Here is a 20552-nt window from a genome sequence, read left to right on the forward strand (position 1 = left end):
CTGACATGGGAGAGTTGTAAGGGAACAGAAGACAAAAGCAATTGGTTTGGGAGTTTAAAAGAAAGTGCAAGGCTGGGGAAAGACAGAGACCTCCAGGACCAGGGAAGTAGTGGTAGCCTTGGCCTTGGCCAGCTGTGGCTGCTGATGTGTTCTCCAGCATTAGCAGTGACTGTGGAAGGGCAACAATGTGGAAACACAAGCCACAGGAGCAGTACCTGGAAGCGTCAGTGCCCTGCCCCCGAGAGAGCTGCTGTGCTACTGAAGGGAGCCTTTCCTGGGACTCCTTGAAATTTTGACCAGAAATTCTCTCTAATTGTAGTTAATTTGCTTTTAATACAACTTCTTTGTGATTCATGTGGCCAGTATACCTGTAAGTGGGGGAGTTGGTGCCAGCTTATGGGCTGGTCTAAATTTCCTCAGGTTTCTGAGTGGGGCTTAAAATATAACAATGCTGACCCGACCTCCTAAAACTTCCCTGAGGACCAAGTAAGTGCAAGTATTACAGTAGGCAATGCTTCTAAGGACTGCGGGGTATGTAGAGCTGTATCTGTGGGTCACCCCATCTCATTTTCCCTGCTTCTGCCTCCCCTGCTTCCCACAGCTAAGTGCAAAGATGCCTCCCATCTGTGAGTTTAAACCAGTCCCCAGTACCTGGTCCAGACTGAAAGAAGAGGATACACATTGATTCGTGAAGAGCCTCCCCCTCAATTCTCCCATGTATGCATGGGTTTAGGAGCAAAGTCAAATTCCCCAGATTCAGAATTGATGGTCCAAAACGTAATTTCTGGGCTTCTGTATCCTCCTGTGGCAGCGTCACAAGTAGTCCCCACATCCTGGCTCTGCTGAATAGTCTTGATTTTCCTCGTAGTTCCACTCTCCAGGCTTGTCCACCTGCTCGGCGCTCTCAGAGGCTGCCCTGTGTGTTCTGCCTCGCTTGGGTTCCTGCGTTGCCCTGTGTTGGATCTGGCCAGTGAAGACCCTCAGCAGGAGAACCAAGGGCAGGAGGAGAGTTGGCAGTATTATGCCTCAGCGTTCTCCCGGCCAGGAAATCGCCGTTTCTTCCCAGAGAGTACCCTTCACCCTTCATAGCTGACATAACATCAGGAAGGGGTGGTTTTGGACTCACTGCAAAGAAATGCAGGAAAAATAACCCTCTGGATGTTTGTGATTGGAAGAAATTTCCAGGAAGTGGTTGGGGAAAGAGCGAGTAGGGAAGAGCAGTTAGGGATCGGTGAATGCCTTTGGCGTCTTGAGAAACCTCACAAACTTACCTGCAGCCTAGGAGGATTGTCTGAAAACTGCAGGAAAGCTAGCCGGCAGAAACGAGGACAGGAGTCCTTTGGCTTGAAGGGATTTGAAGAGAATCGGGGTAGGAGAGTCTGTGGATGTTGGCTTTGTCATACTATAGAGGGGATGTCATTGTCTGCAAAGAGACTATGCTGTACGCCATCTGATTCCAGCACTGTAACCATCCGCTGTGCTAAAAGGGCTGCAGGAACTGTTGATGCTGTGTTCTCTGTAACAGTTACTCCAAATGTGCCATGATAAATGAAACAAAGGAAAGAAATAGACTTTCCATCTCGAGCTTCCCAAACAATGTTAGCTACAGTTTTGCAAAAGAGGCCAAAATAAGCAGCTGTCATGCATTCATCAAATTCAGGACTCTCCCAAGTATTAAATCAATCCTTTCAAAGCAGTTTTATTGCTGATGGATGAATGGATTGAAGTAGATGTAAAGCTTTCAAAAGGGCTTGCCATTTGGAGTAGAAGCATGCTGTGAGGCCCGGTGGCTTGAGAGCCCAACAGTATTTACCGCATAGATTCCAATTCTGTTGCTCTTAGGTTTACTTTGTTGAACTGTGCTTTTTTGAGGATATTTTATTTTCTATGAACTTAGACTTGCATTTAAAGGTTTCCCTGCTTCTGGTGGATGGTAAAATGGTATGGTCATTCACTCAACATTGTTAATATCCCATCAAATGCTTGCCTAAGCCTAGTCTTTTAGTGGCTATAGCAGAAATAATAGTATCTGGGTCCAAGTTTATTATAATAAATTATCTTATTTTTTCTCTTTGATCCTTTAAAAATGGTGACACATTGGGCTCTATCAAGTATTTATTGCTGAAATTTAAGGGGAAGTAAATATAAAAATGACTCCTTTTTAAGTATACAAATGGCCACCATTCACAAAGCTTGTGTTGTATTTATTTTCTGCAAGAAATGATGGGTTACATTGATGTATTTATTTTCTTTTTACCCATAATCAAGCTTGCATAGTAAGTGACTGAGTTTTGTGAACCTATCTGGGGCTCATAAGGAGTGGGGTTTTTAGCACAATGAGTGGAGCACAGTAGCTCACTTGAACCAAGAAGCTACACAAATCCATGCAGGTTTCCACTGACTGATTCCACTGACTGATTCTTGTGTCTCTAAGGAGAAGCCTATACAGTATTTGTATATTCTAGGGATTGATGAACTGAGTAGAGGTGAGCAAAAGGAAACCAGTGATCACCTATCTTTATGGAATGACTTTCTCTTCTGCCCGCTTCAACTTTACTATCTTTAAAATAGCATTCAGTCTACTTATCCAAAGGATTTTAAGATGGTGCAGTTTGGGTGATTTCTCAGGAAGAATTCTCTTAATATATTTGTCCATTATGGAGGTATTTCTTGGCTTAATTCTAAAGCTGTTCAAAGAAGACAAAAGATTTAACCCCTCTAGACATATAAGCCATAGAAGCATAAGTTATAAAGATTTGAGAATACCAGAAGGTACTTGCCAACTCCCTGCAGTTAACTGGAAGTAAATGAGTCTAAATGGAAATAGACATGGGAGAGGGTTTTCTCACTGAAGAAATTGGTAGGCACAGAAATGAGCTACTTCGGAAAACTAGAGGTTTTTTTTGTTCTAAAGATCTTTAAAAAAGTAAGGATAGATCTCTATTGTCCTTTGACATATTCTAGTCATAAACATAAAGTAATGGACTAGAGCAGGACTTTCAATCTGTTCTAACTGAAGGGCTTCCCAAGGTGGGATGAGAGGAGACCAGTAGGGTGAGCTGGTAGGACAGTATTGCTTCTCCTCTGAGGCATGTGCTGCTAAATGATGAAAAGAGATACAAACCTCATCTATTTACTTAGTTCCAAATTTTAAATGAAGAAAAGGGACGATCAGGATGCAAACTTTAATGGCTGAACAGCATTGAAAAATTCACTTGGAAATGAGAGCATTTCTTTAGATATTGCGGTTAAGAGAACTTGTTGTATTTTAGTGGATGTACAGTAGATGTCTCATTTAAAGAGACAACTGAACGTGCGGCTCATAGTAGGCACTCAATAAATATTTGTGGAATGAGTGGTAAGGAGGAGAACAGATACAGCAAAACACATTTGGTTAATTACTTGAATGTCAATAGTAGAAGCAGCATTGAATATATTTGTTATGTAGAAAATGGTCAGCAAACCTTTTCTGTAAAAGACCAGATAGTAAATATTTTCTACTTTGCACACCATATGATCAGTGTTACAACTCAACTCTGATAATGTAGAGTGAAAGCAGCCACAGATAATATGACAATGAAGAGGTGTGACTGTGTTCCTATAAAGCTTTATTTACAAAAATAGGCAGCAGGCTGAATTTGGTCCGTGGACCGTAGTTTGTTGATCCCTATTGTGACGAAGTCTCTCAGATTCCAAGGTATATTGAGGCTAATCAATAAGAATATTAGTTGTGAGAAGAAACTTTACTAATTGTGCTGATTGTTGGGTCATCATTTTGTGTAAAGAGTGTTCCAGTCCTTTATTTCTGAATACCTGACTAGAAAGCAACTGCATGTCTGTGACTGCAAAAGTTCATTCCATTTTGTTGTCATTTCAGCAGATGTTTTCTTTCTGCTCTTTAAACTCCTGTGAGGTAAACACCTTACACAATAAAAATTGGGAAAAAATTGATTTCTTTTTCAGAATGAGAAGTCTGATTTATGAAAAATAGTGTTGAGTTCTATGGACATGGGGCTTTTAATTCAAAGAACTAATTCTATTTCCTTTCTTCTTAACCCAAATATAGCCTCTTTTCTGAAGGAGTCAGCAGTGATGGAACCAGATGAAGTCAGTGTGTTAACACTCAGGCAGTTCGACGCGGCCGCATTTAGGATGTTGAACACATTTCTAGCAGAAGCAAAATGGCTGACTGGTAAGTCAGCAAGAAACTTGTAAATGTCTCATGTTCTACAAATCTACTCTTTATGGAAATCCTGACCTACTTACAGATTTTTTTCTTCCACTTTCTCTCTCATATACACACGTACACATACACACAGAGTTCAAATTCCTGGCACTTTTTAGCTTAGCTTGCATTTTATTATTTTTATTCTTATTGCACATAGTTAGTTTTACTAACTATGATAACTGCTTTTTCAAATAATTCCAAATTTGAGTTACTTCTAAGAAGATTAGAATGTTAGTAGCTTGAACAATTTAGTAGTTTTCACTGAGATTGTTTCTTTCGTGAAAGGAAACAATCTTTATGCTGGGTGGACTTTACCATCTAAAATTAATGATCTCACTAACCTTACCTACAGAGCCACTGACATGATCAAAAAAATTCAGGGCACCGAACATTTTAGTATACAGCATTAGGTTATTTTTGTAATCTATAGCTAACTAGGAATAAATTCCATTTATGCTAATTTCATTTTTTGAAAAGTGTCTGAGAAGTAGCAAGTAGCTAATTATTATAAATGTTCACGCTTGTGACTAGACGGTACCCAGAAAGTTAGCAAATCCAGCCCTAGACTTTTCTGTGGCCCTAGGCAAGTCTTTAGCAACGCAGCGTATCATTTTTTGGAATCACAAATTTAAGATAATGAGATACTGCAGGAGATCAACTTACCTGACCATATACCTTTATTTTTATTTTATTGAATGTTATTTTGTTTTTCCTAATAACATATCTGAATCTCACATAAAATGACTTGTCTGCAGTCTCATAGCTTACTGGTGCTTTGGGAATCAGAAGGGTTTTCCTCTGGACCAGCTTGGCCTGAGCATACACAAGAACAGGGATTTCTTTTCTTGCTTTTTTAAAAAGATTTATTTTATTTATTTATCTCTCCCCTTCCCTTGCTGTTTGCACTTGCTGGGTATGTTTGTCTGCCTTGTTTCTTTCAGAAGCACCAGGAACCCAGGACCTCTGATGTGGGAGAGAGGTACTTAATTGCTTAAGCCACCTCTGTTCTCTGCTTTGTTGTATCTCTCGTTATGTTTTTCTTCTTGTGTCTCTTGTTGCATCATCTTATTGTGTCAGCTTGTTGCACCTTCTCGTTGTGCCAGCTTGTTGTATTCTTTAGGAGGCACCGGGAACTGAACCACGGACCTCCCATGTGGTGTGGCAGGAGCCCAATTGCTTGAATCACATCCGCTTCCCAAGAACAGGGATTTCTTGAGGGAAGGAAGGAAGGATAGACAGGGGCCATGAGATTAATCACTTAATAGGTCTCATCAGCCAGCCAGTCTCACCTCATAGTTCCATTGTCCTTGCAGTCCTCTCTAAATTTAGCCCTCTCCTCACAGAGCTGTAGAGACAGTGAGGAGAAGCGAGTTGTGGGAACATAGATTGGAAGAGGCAGCAGCAGATGTGGACAGAGTGCATGGGACTTGCCACAGAACTGGAAGATAGGGACATGGTTCAGTCATGACTTGCACATGTGGGACTGGTAGTCTTGGTACCTACCAAGGATTTTCTTGCTAGTCCTTCTCAACCTCAGTTGCCTCAAAACAAAACAAAACAAAACAAAACAAAACAAAACACCAGAAGTTTTTTCCAACTTCTCCAGAAACATTAGTTCAAAACAAGATATCTGCAAAATAAGATGACTATAAATAGGACATTCTGGGTCAATTGGAAACTCTGTTTCTACTATGTGCTAGGCATTGTCCTAGTGCTCACTCTTTGTTCTCACAGTTTGTACATGCATTACAAGCCTTTAGAGGGTGAGACAAGAGTATAGCAAAAGAAAAAAACAATTGTAGAGCAAAGCATATTCTTCTCTAAGGCAAAGCAGAATATAATTGAATTTTCTTCAATGATGAGAGAAGACCATTTGGATATGACTTTGCCTCAAGAGTCACTATGATGCAGTATTGTAGGGATAGACATGGAGGCATAGAACCTCAAAGAGATAGATACTAAACAGGTCTAGAGCAAAGGCTGAAGTGGGTTTTAACTAGCTTATCAATTCCTTTGATTGCTAGGGGTTGCTGGGAGTGTAGTGCTGACATGAATTATTCTGCCCAGGCTCAGAAGCAAAGAGCCCTATGAGCAACTTGTGATGTCTGCCACAGACACGGCAGGAGAGATGGCAGCTGCTCACTGAGTATTGGCTATCCCTGATTTGGAAGAATCTTCCAAATCTCTCCTTTATTTAATAAAATTAAAAGCAAAGCTCAGGTGTAAGTGATAAGCATATCTTGGAGAAAGTATAGGGCAAAGGTTGGTTTGAAGACACATCTCTTTTATCAGCATTTTTCCTTGTCATTTAGTTCTTTCTTGTAAAGACAGTATATAAAGAAAGCTTTCTATGGGTGGTGATTTTTAGTTGTTTGAATTCTTAATAAATGTATATTATATTTCTGAGTCCTACAGATACTGAACAAGTTGGAGTGTTTGTGAAATATACTCCAGAGTGAAGTTATTTGGAGTAGAATGCTCTTCACTGTTGTTTTTCCAGGAATTCTGTCAAGATGCTGCTGGAGAAATACTTCACAGCATGAACTAGGGACATGTATCCACTTTCTTTCTTTCTTTTCTTTTCCAATTAAGACACCTGTTTTAATGGAAAAATATAGGGCTCTGCACTCAATAATTGAAAAAAGCACATTTCCCCCCAAATACATGCAATAATTACCAAAATTGTTACATATTATGAGATTAATCAACCCACTGAATGTACTGGGGAGAGTGTAAACTACAATGTAAACTGTAATCCATGCAGTGCAGCAGTGCCTCAAAATTATTCACCAAATGCAATGAATGGGCCACAATGATGAAAGAGGTTGTTGATGTGGGAGGAGTGAGGGGGGTGGGGTATGGGGTATATGGGAACCTCTTATATTTTTTTAATGTAACACTGTGTGATCTATGTATCTTCAAAAAAATACAATAAAAAGAATTGGAAAAAAAAAAAAAAGAAAACAATCCACTGGAGTTAACTATTGTTGGAGACCGTGATGACAACATTGAATGGGTTCATTTCTCAGTTAAGACAAGAATATTACAATGTATCCACTTTCTTGGAGAAAGACCACCTGCTTTGTGGTGAGGAGACTCAGTCACAATACTGGTTCTGCTATTACTGGAGCTGCTATTATAACCTTGGGCTAATCACTTGACCTCTGTAAGCCAAGTGAGCCCCAAATAATTATTTTTACTGTTATTATATAAAACTATTTTGAAAGATAGAAAGAACTACATTATGGAAAATAATGATCTATTTGTATTCCAATTGCACATGTTAAAATGGGGTTTAAACAGATTTCTCATAATGTGGAAATCCATCAATACCAGTAGATAGGACTTATTCCATGCATTAATTCCTTTCCCTTTTCCTTTTTTCTTCTTTTTATTGTGGTTTTTTCCCTTCCTCTTTTCTTCTGTTTTCTTCCATTCTCTGGAAAATAAAAATGATCATGAAGGGGGAAAGATTAAATTCTTTCAGCTCCTCAGAAAAAAGAGGCTGTAAAATTGCAATATAATAATGCTAACAATAAAAATAATATGCAGTCAAATCAGCAAATGATGAAAACAAACTTAGCTTAGCTCTGGTTCTGGCCAATGAAAGCCTACAAGATTTTCAGTGATTCACAGGCAGCAGAGAGCAGTTCAGGTGATAAAATATCTCTGCAGTTTGGTAAAATTTAGGGGGGAAAGGTTGTAGGGTGAAACAGGATGGGCCTTTTCAAAATTTCTATCCATGTATTCAGAAGTTTGAAATGGCATAAAATGTTTATTAGGTAAAGATATCAAAATTGTGTGGAACGTTGAATGATGTGTTAGCTGGGATTAATACTATGTATACAGAATATTGGAACAACTATTTGAAAGTGGGTTTTGTAAAGGCAGACGATTGTAGGAGTATGGGTTATGTGATACTGAGACTACTGGGAAGTGACTAGGAAGCATTTGGATAGATGTCCTATTAGGGCCTAACGTGTGACTCTGTCTCATTTATAAAGCTAACTCTTTGGCAGAGAAATATGCGGACACTCTGCCAGCTTTCTATGATGAATGGTCATATGTCAAGAAGAGAACTTTGAGACTATCAGACTCACCCCCACTCTACCTCAACTTTATCTGTCATCTATCTATCTTTCTATCTATCTATCTATCTATCTATCTATCTATCTATCTATCTATCTACCATCATCATCTATCTATATACTACCATCTACCTATCTCAGAGTCATTTGAATTCAGAGAGGCTGCAGGACTTATCAAGAATCCACACATTAAGAAAAGACTGTCAAATGGGTTTGGCTCCATTGATCTCAGTGGAGCATTACGTCTAGAGCCTGGTGAAGAAATCACTCATCTGCAAATTGAGAAAGTCCTGACTAAAGCTACGAGATGTAAATGGAAAGAACAATTCCCTGAATTACACTGGGTCGACACAGTAGTATACGTATTTAAACAATAGTATACGTATTTAAATTCCCCAAGAAAGTGTTTATGCAGAGAGCAGTGGCAGTGGTCTATTGTGCCCATAATCTGTACATTAAAAAGCTCCACAGTGCACATTTACACAGCAGCCCATGGCCTGACTTTAGTGGCAATGAACTGTGGACTGAACGCTCATTGAGAGCTACCAGGCATTGCCCCTCACTTTGTAGTAATAGCTCCAGTGGAACCCTTAAATACTTAGGATCCTGGTGTCACAAGCAGGTTGGAATGAATGCATTTCTGCCTTTACTGCTAAAAAGTTTTTTTTTTTTTTCATTTAAAGGCTCACTTCAATCAGCATTAAGTAAAAATAAGAAATTACCCCTCCCAGAAAACCTAGTTCAAAATAAGAGTTTAAATCCATAATAACAACGCTAGTCAGAATTGAGTCATGCTATGATATGCCATGTATCACATATAGTCAAATATTGCTTTGGTTTGCAGACATAATTAATATAAGCTACCCATTAATGGTATGATATATGATCCAGGAACCTTTAATATAACAAAAGTCAACTAATATTTATCTCAAATGTACTATAATCTCTACACACATCACAAAGCATTAACAAAGGATATATTTTTTAATGCTACACTCCCGTGGGTTTATTTGAACTTTTTTTCTGGTTTAATTAGCTTATTCATTTTAATTAAAGTACAGTGCAACATTTACATGGTGTTTAATCTGAAAGTTAATCCTGTTTTCTTAAAAGATTAAGTACGGTAATAAATATAAAATAATGGTGGTTGTATCTCATAGGACTGGTGCTGTGCCTACACAAACAACTTCTCTTGGAAATAGCAGAAACGTAGATTTTCAATACTATTCTTTCTTTAAGACATTAATGACACAAGAATAATAGCTTTTAACCAATTAAGAGCTTCCACAAAGCCAGACATCCCCCTCTCCACCCCATGGGTAGTCATGTCTTTTGAATCTGAGGCAGAATGCCAAAACCTGCTGCGGTGGCCCCACAGCCTGTATTTGTGTACTTATGGACACCTCCTCCAATCTTCTCCTCCCAAGGTCAAGGAGTCTGACCTTTTGCCAGAGACAAACATACTTGTCACCTGTGTTTTTTAAAAGCCAACTCTTGCCTTTGCCCTTGGCAACTTTAATGCTACTACAATGCAAGGTTGTGCCTGGCAGGCGACCTGTGCAGCAAGCACCCTGTCTCTCAGTTCCTTGACCCCCACATTGACAATGACTTTTTCTTCCACTCTGACTTGGCCACTTACTTCCATGCTCACCCCTGGGCTAATTACCAGGGACTGCATCACTCTGAAGTCACTTCTCAACCATGCCACTCTTGAACCACTACTTGTGTTCTTCCTGTTTCCACTAGAGCAGTACTTCATTAAGACCTCCAGTTCACTGACCTATCTCCTCCTGTCTTTATTTTCTTTCTAATTAACTTAACATTCCACGGTCATTTCGACCCTTTTATTGCAAATAATCTCAACTCCCTTGCCCTAGTCATTCTGTGATAAAACTCCTATATTGGTGAATCCCTTTATTCACCTTCTCCATGTCCATATTCAAATTGAATCTTGCCCATCATCATTCATTCTTTTGTATTTCCCATTTCACACTCAAGTTTCTAAAAAACAAGCTTGTATACACATATATACTCTACTTTCTCACTTCTTGCTTTTCAACCAACTCCAATTTGGCTTAACCCCCACCTCTCCACCAAAATTCACTTACTAAGTTGTCAGTCACCTTCATGTTGTCAATTTCAGTTGACGTTTTTCATTCCTTATTTTATTTTGCTTCACAGAAGCATTTTTCAGAGCTGTCAATTTCTTCCATTTGAAATACTTTTTCTCTTGGCTTCAATGACAATGCTTAAGTGGTTTTCTTCTGCTTTGGAGCACAGTCCTTGCAGCTTTCTAAGTCCCCATACGGTGGATGCTTTAGGACCAACAGGGGCCAGTGCTGCCTGGGCAGGTGCCCAAGCCAGGGCGAGGACCTGCATGCGCCCAGTCCCCATTTCTTCCCTCCAGGATGTGCTCCTGTACCCATGCTTAGGGTCAGCCAGATGCCTCCAGGAACTCTGGAACTCATGTGTATAGGGTTATCCTGGGGTTCCATGACTAGGCCCCAGTTCCAGGAGGACAACATCACAAGCTTGTGATGCAAGGACAGCACTCAAAAGCTCAGGGGTTCCCGGAAGCATAGAACCTGGGTCTAAATTATACCATTGGGAACAATGGCAATTTGCCTCAACCATTTATATACCTGTGTAAGCCAGAAACTTGGAAGCCATCTGTAGCAGTTTGATATGGTTATGCATTCCAAAAATAGATATTGGATTATGTTTGTAATCTGGTCTGTACCTGGACATGATTAGGGGTTTTGATTGGGTCACATCATTAGGGCATTTGGGCCCCACCCATTGGTGGGTGGGGACTCACAGATAAAAGGCATGGCAAAGAACAGAGCTGAGGGTTTTTGATGTTGGAGTTTTGATGTTGGAGTTTGATACTGAAGTCTTAAGCTGGAGCCCCAGGAACTAAGCTCACAGAAGAAATAGAAGCAAGCCCCAGGAAGAGAAGAACCCTGAGTCCAGGAAGAAGCAAGCCCTGGGAAGGAAGGAACTGTCTGTGTTTTCTTCTCTTCTCATTTTCTCTCCTCTAGGATTCACCGGGATTCGGTCCTGGAGACCTCTGATGGGGAGAGAGGTTCCCTGTCAGCTGTGTCACTGCAGTTCCTGGTTTCTGTGGTGCTTCACCTTGACTCTCCCCTTTTCTCTCTTTCGATGTGTTATCATCTTGCTTCGTGACTCACTTGCATGGGGCACTGGCTTAACATGCAGGCACTCACATGGACACTGGCTTTCTCTTTTTCTTTTTCACCAGGAGGCCCCAGGGATTGAACCCAGGTCCTCCCATATGGTAGACAGAAGCTCTACCAGTTAGCCCCATCTACTTCCCAGTTGAGTGTTCTTAATGTTGGAGTTTTGATGTTGAAGTTTGACCCTGAAACTGGAGCCCTGGGAAGAGAGGAATCCTAAGCCTAGAGAGAAGACGACTTGGGAAAAGAGGAACCCAGGAAGCCTGAACCCTGTCAGACGTTGGCAGCCATCTTGCTCCAACACGTGGAAATAGACTTTGGTGAGGGAAATAACTTATGCTTTATGGCCTGGTATCAGTAAGCTCCTATCCCAAATAAATACTCTTTATAAAAACCAACCAATTTCTAGTATTTCGCATCAGTACCCCTTTGACTGACTAATACACCATCCTTGACAGCTTCTCATCTCCTCACATCACCAAATCTTTCCAATTCTTCCTTATAAATATATCATGCCCCTGCTCAAAACTTGCAATGACTTCCCACCACATGAGAATAAAATCCCAAGTCCATGAACTTCAGGGTCTGCATGGTCTGGCCCCTGCTTCCTGTCCAGCCCCCTCTCTCCTCTCTCCCCATGGGCTTCTTCCCGCTTGTGGACCCTATCTGGGTCTTCTTCTTCCAGGATTTTCACATAGGCTATTCCCTCTGCCTTGAATACTCTTCCTTTCACACTTCATGTGGTCAAATCTCTTCAGGAACAAATGTCACTTCCTCAAATAGACTTTCCAGGAAATGCTCCCAATCTAGATTACATTCTTCTGTCATAACACATGGCATTTTTTGTATTTCTTGTCAGAGGGCTCGTATTTATGGATTTATGTGATTTTTGTTGTTGTTGTTTCTCTAACCAGCTAGACTTTAGGCTTCGAGAAGGCAGGGGACATGCCTGTTTTACTCATGACTGTTCTCCCAGCACCCAGCTTTATGCCTGGCACATGGTGGGTGGACAACATGTATTTATTGGAGAATGTGAGAACAGCCTGGCTCTCATTTGGAAAATGAAGCTGATGAAAGCTTCATGACATGAGGCCTTCATGGTGGTGAGACTTAGGGCCTCTTCTCTAGCCCAGATGGGCTCGAGATGCCTTTTTTTTCCTCCTTAGAGCCCGGGGAAGCAGGCTGCTTTCCTTTACTTGTAAAAGCAGCCATCATGCACTTTCTATCCTGCAGTCCTTTCCCCTAGGAGACTGCCTGTGGGGTGGGGCATGGTGTCCTCAGCTTCCTGACTCCCAACTGCCTTTAATGTTAAAGGCAGGGGATTATAAAAAAACAAGGAAAAGCTACAACTTTTCAAAATTTACTAAGTTCTCCCAGTAATGATTCGTGGGCTAGATATTGTTCCCTTAGGATACAGAAGGCAGTGCATTTAGACTCTTACTCTCAATTTTAATTTCTGAAGATGGAGTTTAGCAAATTGCCTGAAATACAGGTCTCTTCATTTCCTTCAGGAAGCAAGTGCAGGCCTGGCACCCAGCAATTTGTAGTTCTGAAGACAACCTCACTAGGCTTCCCTGCTTTCCATTGTGTGGTAACCTGACACAGTTTTGAGTATGGAACAGTCTGTAGATATTAATGCAACAAGGCTAATGGAATCTATCATCTACTGGCTCACCAAGCGCCATACTAGACACATTACAATCATTATCTTACAGTAATCCTCACAGGAAAGAATGTTTTTTTCTGTTTTAAAGATGAACAAAATGAGACACAGAAAAGTTAAATAATTTTCCAAAGTCTATCTGAAACCTAGGACCTCAGTATTTCTTTCGAAAGGAATGAGGAGGACATAGTTTATGCAGCTGGTCCTCATGCCACCAGAGAAACTGGTTTCGAGAAATTTTGACTAGCCAGTGCCAAATCCCTGTTTCGTAGTACTGGCCACTTGTTCACTGGTTGTGAGCTGCAAAAGGAAATTTACCACTTTAGGAGATTAAGCTGGACACAGCCTGGCCATCTGCTCTGCTGGCAAGGGCTGACATAGGTTTTATGGATAAGGGAGATGGAGCAGGGCATGACACCTGCCAACAGTGCTGCTGGCAGGAGGATGAGACAGACGGACTCCTAAGCAGACTGAACTCTGACAACATCTTAAAATCCATGGAGCAGGTAGTGAGAAACGTATGTCTTGATTGAAGAAAAGGGATTAGGCAGAATCTGTTAGCAGCCCAGCTCCAGTGGTGTAAGGACACCTGTTTTAGTCTCTATCCCTGCAGCTGGTCTGGTCTGCTCTTGTTCTGCCTAATCCCAGGTGCCCAAGTTTCTGTTTTGCTAATCTTGTGAGATTTAGGACTGTCTCTCAAGGAAAGACCTTATAGTAATCCTTCCCAGGCTCCTCTCAGTCTCCCAACCATAGGGGACTCGGTGTTGTCACCAGCTTAGCTGTTAGACTGTGAGCTCCTTGAGAGCATACACAGCATTTGGTCAGTATCCTTGTGGGCATACACAGCATTTAGTAAGTATCTGGTAGATGTAAGTATTTAATAGATGGTTCCTTGTTCAATGAAAGGAATGAATGAATATATATATATATGGGACTCTGGCATTATTTTTGCAAATGAATGAGGAATTCCTGATGTGTCTACCTGGGTTTCTAAGGGTCACCTGCCCCTTGATTTTCAGTCACTATTTTTAGCAGATTATCACCCACCATTTGCTTGGATTGCCACCTGTTTTTCATTGAGGTTCCTTTAGTGTATCAAGGTATATGGCTGGCTAATTTTCTTCCCAGCACCAGTGGCTGGCTTTGTCATCAAGTTGCCTGCACCATTTGGGATGAGTGTAGCCCTAGATCCTAGCCCATCCTATTCATTCCATTCCACAACAGTTAGCCAGGTTATTCTCAAATGTGTCTTTGTGTGTGTATGTGGAGGAGAAAAGAATTTTATTAAAAATCTTGTAAGAACAGGCATGCAACCAGAATATGGAGGTTGGCATGCCACATGGCAGGATGGAGCAGAATTTGTTCCCTAAGCCTGGCATGCAGATCCCTCCCCTATTTTTCCATTGGCTGGACACTCCAGAGGTTACAACTTCTCTGAGAGATCTAACTAACCTACATGAGTCCCCTCGTATTTTTTTTTAAAAGATTTATTTATTTATTTATTTCTCTCCCCTCCCCCACCCCCCACCCTGGTTGTCTGTTCTCTGTGTCTATTTGCTGTGTCTTCTTTGTTTGCTTCTGTTGTTGTCTGCAGCACGGGAATCTGTTTCTCTTTTTGTTGCGTCATCTTGCTGTGTCAACTCTCTGTGTGTGTGGTGCCCTTCTTGGGCAGGCTGTACTTTCTTTCGCGCTGGGCAGCTCTCCTTATGGGGTGCACTCCTTACGCATGGGGCCCCCCTACGCGGCGGACACCCCTGCGTGGCACGGCACTCCTTGTGCGCATCAGCACTGCTCATGGGCCAGCTGCACACGGGTCAAGGAGGCCCGGGGTTTGAACCATGGACCTCCCATGTGGTAGACGGACGTCCTAACCACTGTACCAAGTCTGCTTCCCACCGTCAAACTTGGTGCCACTTTCAAACTTGGCATTAAAGCCACTAGAAACCCAATCCCACATCACCTTCATGTGAAAGCTAAACTTAACCCTTTTCTTACACTGGCATCTTCCTGGGCCCTTGTATCTCATCTGTGGAATTCCAGGCCTGCTCTTCACAGTGGGGAAAATGCTGCTCCATCAACACTGTCTTTGGCCCACAGATTGTGTGGGTTTGGAAGCTCTTCTTGCCTTTTAGGCAGTTTTAAAACTAGGAGGAAACTGAATGCAGACATTAGTATTAGGTGAAAATTTTGAGAAGTCAGGTCTTGATGATATTAACCTAAAAATTCAACAATCTTGGACCAAATTATGAAAGTTAAGCTGTATTGGTGATAGATTGGGTTACAGAGTTAAAAGGAAAAGTATTCGTGGGCCTGGGGGAAGAATGCTATTTTGGGGGGAAATCCTACTGGTAGTGTGAGGACAGAGGGAGACCTAGGGCTTCAAACAGGTGAATGCTGAGGGGATACAAAAAGGTATATTTGAGTTGTCATCAAGGGCTGACAGGGCAGTTGTCCTATTCTTAAGTTGAACTTTCACTGTCCTGGATTTGTCTCTTTTTTTTCAAATGTGTCTTGATACCATATAATAACCAAGGCCTTTGGACCCTGCAAAACACTACTGTTGCTGTTCCTCAGATTCTGTGCCTGACCTCTTGGTCTGAGTCCCCGAGCCTATGGAGGTCAGACCCTCTGCCCATGTCCCTGCCATGTTGTTCCCTTTGGCATGAGTTTCTGCTGTTTGATGCCTCACCTCCTGTTACCTGCCCTACTTTTGCTTGACTGCATTTATGTAGTTTCCTATTCCTTCCCACCTTAGATGGCTTCTTAAGCTTAACTTCTTGCCTGACAACTTACAAATTCGCCAGTCCCTGTCCTGTTTAGTTGTACTCTCAACCCTAGAGATTCTTGTTTTGCCTTGGTCTCTACCTGTCGAAGACCTGATGTGACATAAATGCTGAACCTTTGCAATAAAAGGATGAATAATGCAATTTGTTATTGAAAAATTAATAAACGAATTCAGCAGGTATACACCGAGTGCCTATTATGTGCCAGATACAGTGTTAGGTGCTTAGGTTAGTACAATAAACAAGAAATTCTAGTGGGAGAGAAGGACATTAAGTAAATATATATGCACATAGTTAGTAATTTACAATTTTGATAATCTCCATGAGGAAAAAGTATAGTGTTCTTTAATAGCATGTAATAGGGAGATCTAGTGGAGTGGGGCATGTGTGTGTGTTTCAGGAAAGGCTTTCCTGAGAAAGTGGCTTCTATGGGTTGTTTGTAACAGACCTTCTAGATTGCTTGCTAAACATGCATTTTGCCTCCTTCTTCCTTCCTTAGAGATCTAGTCTCACTTTTTATTTGCCAGTATCCACCATTCTCTATCTAGCCATGTGCTTTAGGGGAGAAAGCCCCAGGATATGGGTCCTGATTGGTAGGTCATTCATGCTGCTCAGTCTGCCTGCCATTGATTGGTTTATGCAGGGCAGGTCTTATAATTTTGGCCATTGATACAAAAAAAGAAGTCTGTTAGGTGGCTTTTGGGAAAAATGCCCTCATTCTTCTCAGGGAAGACGTGCCCCTTTTCTGTCTCTGAATGTTGTCATGTCTGGATATGATTTTAATGACCACAAGTGGAGCTTGCTTGGGGACAAATCCCATTCACCAAAGGTAGAGGATAAAGATGGAAAAAATCTGGGTTCTTGTTGGCTGCCTGTGGTATATTGAATTGTGTACCCCAAATTGGACATGGTCATATTCTGGCGGATGTGGACCCATTGTAAATAAGATCTCTTTAAGATGTTGCTTCAGTTAAGGCGTGGCCCAACGTATCACGTTGGGTTTTAATCTGGAATACTGGGGTCCTTTTGTAAGCAGAGTGGAAGTCAGACAGAGAGAGAAACCATTGGGAGCAACCAGAAGCTAGAGGTCAATGCAAACCAAAAGAGAAAGGAGAAGACACTGTCGTATGCATTGCCATGTGGCAGAAAAGTCAAGGAACCCCAAAGATTTCTGGCCAGCCAGAAGATACTGACCCTGGGACAAAGCAAACTTTTTAGCATCTAACACCATAAGCCAATAGATTACTGTTGTTAAGTTGCCCCTTGTATGGTATTTGCTTTAGCAACTGGGAAATGAAAACACTTCTTTAACTATATAAGTCAACCATGGAACCCTCCTAGCTTTAGATTTTCAAACATTCCTTATTGTATGAGCCAGGGGAGTTAAGGTTTCTGTTACTTGCCCCTAAAAGCATTCTAATCAGTGCAGACTTGAAGGATAAGACGGTTATCCAGATAATAAGTGTGAGGAGGGAAGATAGAAGAACAATATGTGCAGAGCCCCTGAAGTGGAAATAAGCAGTCCATGGGCTGGAGAACAATGAATGAGGAAGGGTGAAATGAGATGAAGCAGGGGTCAGATCATGTGGGGCTGTGGGTCATTGCCATTCTTGGACATTAGCTAATAATTTAGCTAATAACTGATGCTTGGGGTTCCTTATACTGAGGTTTATAACTCTTTACTTGTTTTGAAATACTCCCCAAAGAATGCTAGATGATTCTTAGTTTCACTTGTGCATAGTGAATAGTGGGAATAATTATGTATCTTGATGGTCAACAATATGAATTAAATTTACTAATAACCACTCAGCTCTCTGATTTCCTTGGTTTATATAACTACAGCCTGAAGTGGTTTCTTTCTTTCTTTCTCTCTCTCTCTCTCCCCCTCCTTCTCCCTCCCCCCTCCCCTGTTGTCTGTTCTCTGTGTCCATTCACTCTGTGTTCTGTGTCCGCTTGCATTCTTCTCAGAGGCACTGGAAAACTGTATCTTTTAGTTGCGTCATCTTGCTGCGTCAGCTCTCTGTGTGTGTGGTGCCATTCCTGGGCAGGCTGCACTTTTTTTGCACAGGATGGCTTTCCTTGTGGGGCACACTCCTGTGCATGGGGTTCTCCCACACGGGGACACCCCTGCATGGCACAGCACTCTTTGCAAGCATCAGCACTGTGTGTGGGCCAGCTAACCACATAGGTCAGGAGGCCCTGGGTTTGAACCCTGGACCTCCCATATGGTAGGTGGATGCTCTATCAGTTGAGCCAAATCCACTTCCCTCTTTTTTTATTTTTGAAGAAACTTTAGATTACCTAAAAAATATAGGGATTCCTATATGCCACACTCCCCCTGCCCCCACACTTTCCCACATTAACAATATCCTTCATTAGTGTGGTACATATGTTACAATTGATGAACACATACTGAGGCATCACTACTAACCGTGGATTATAGTTTATATTCTGTCCCATGCAATTTTGTAAGTTATGACAAAATATGTAATGGCCTGTATCTGTCACTGTAGCATCATGCAGGATAATTCCAATATCCTGAAAATGCCCCCATATTATACCTATTTTTCCCTCTTCCTCCCCTCAGAACCTCCAGTGGCCACTGACTCCACATCAATGATGAAAGTTCTTCCATTGCTAAAAAGAGGAATAATCTGTAGTAGAATAATTATAAGTCTACTTTAGTCCATTGTTTATTCCCCAATCTTGAGGATTTGGGGGTGGCAATGCCCACTCTGCCCCACAGGGTAGATGGATGGAACTATCGTGCAGTTGCAGACTCTTTCTGTTCCTTGGGATGGTTGTTGTCCATCAGTATCACCTTGTTAGTTGTCCTGCATGAGTCCCAATGAACTGGAGAATAGGTGTTGCAACTCTGCTGAAATTCAGGACTCCACTGGAACATGGACAGACCAAAGATTTAACTCTCTTGAACATACATCTAGTCAAGTGTAGTACTAATTATAGGTTCAAATAAAAGGAGCAGAAAAGCCATGTGTTGAGAAACCACAAATGAGTCAAACTCTATCGCACTGGGAAGGCTAAGATCCAAGGTCAGGCCCATTGGCAGGGTGCTAAGTACCTGAGCTGTCTGCCCTGCTTATAGTGTCTGGATGTCTCCAGAGCCCTTGGGAGCCCTGCTATTTGAGGCAATATTTATTGTGGCAGTCAATGAGAACCTGCTGAGACTTGCACAATTGTAACCTCTGGAATGACTTCCTGACTTACTTTGAAATCTCTTAGCCATAAAAACTCATGTGTATTTACCATTTCTCCTTTATAGTCAAGGTCTTTTTCCTGGTACATTGCTAGTTGGTGCTTAGTAATAATCCCTTGGTACCGGGGGGGCTCATCCCTGGGAGTCATGTCCCATGCTGGGGGGAAGGTAGTGCATCTATATGCTGACTTTGGTTTAGAGAGAGGCCACATTTGAGCAACAAGGATGCCCTCAGGAGGTAACTCTTAGGCAACATATAATACTAGGCTAAGTTTCAATTTCAAAAGAAAGGTTCATAAGTACAATCATTAATGTCTAGGACCTGGTGCAATTTTCTGTCCTCCTTCACCAGGCAATGCCCTTGTACTCAGGGGATTCTTGCTGTCCCTTTAAAGAATGTAGCAGAACTCCCCAGGATGGGAATTCAATATTCTTTTGGTTATTTGTGGCTCTTCACCCACAGTGACAATGCCCCATGAATATTTGAACATGTTCATATGCCTTAGAGGCATGCCCCAGATGAACTCCTTCCCATGCATCCCCCCCATCACTAATGCCGGACACCAATGATCCTCCCCTGCTGCAGTTGTGACCCTTCTGTGATCCAAAACCTCTCGAAAGAAAGCCAAGAAAATAACTAAATAAAAATGATAAGAAAATGAAGTAATGATAGTTTTAAAATAACATATAAAATACAAAATATTTTAAAAATTTTAAAATAATAAAATTTTTAAAAAGACATGTCTTTCATCACTATAAGAGCTGTTGTCTTGTATGTACAGTGACATTTTCTTCCTCATATTCCCCCAGTGTCTTACTTTTTTTTTCTTTTATCTTCAAAGAAGTTTTAGATTACAGAAAAGTCATGTAGAGAATATAAGGGATTCCCTTATACCCAATGCCCTCCCCTCCCCCCCTCCCCTATTAATAACATTTTACATGCTGATGGTACATTTGTTACAAGTGATGTACAAATATTGAAGCATTGCTACTAACCATGGTCTATGGTTTACATTATGATTTACGTTTTGGACCGTATACTTTTATAAATCTTGATGAAATTTAAAATGGCATTATCTGTTATTGCAAGATCATGCAGAACAATTCAAATGCCCTAAATATGACCTATGTTCCATATATTCTATTCTTTCTTCCCCCTCCCCTCAGGACCTCTGTAACCACAAAGTTTCACTTTTTGAAGAATAAGATTCATAGTTACTTGGAATAATATTGAGGACTTAAGGTATTGGTCTGTTTTCTTTTATTAGGGACTGCCAAAATTCTTGAGAGATCCTTGCTCCTCTATCTGAGAACATAGCATGACTCCCCAGGATGGGAGTTTAATATTTTCTTTGTTTATTGTATGGGTCTCCATG

This window comes from Dasypus novemcinctus, chromosome 7 (genome assembly GCF_030445035.2).
Source record: "Dasypus novemcinctus isolate mDasNov1 chromosome 7, mDasNov1.1.hap2, whole genome shotgun sequence".
NCBI lineage: Eukaryota > Metazoa > Chordata > Mammalia > Cingulata > Dasypodidae > Dasypus > Dasypus novemcinctus.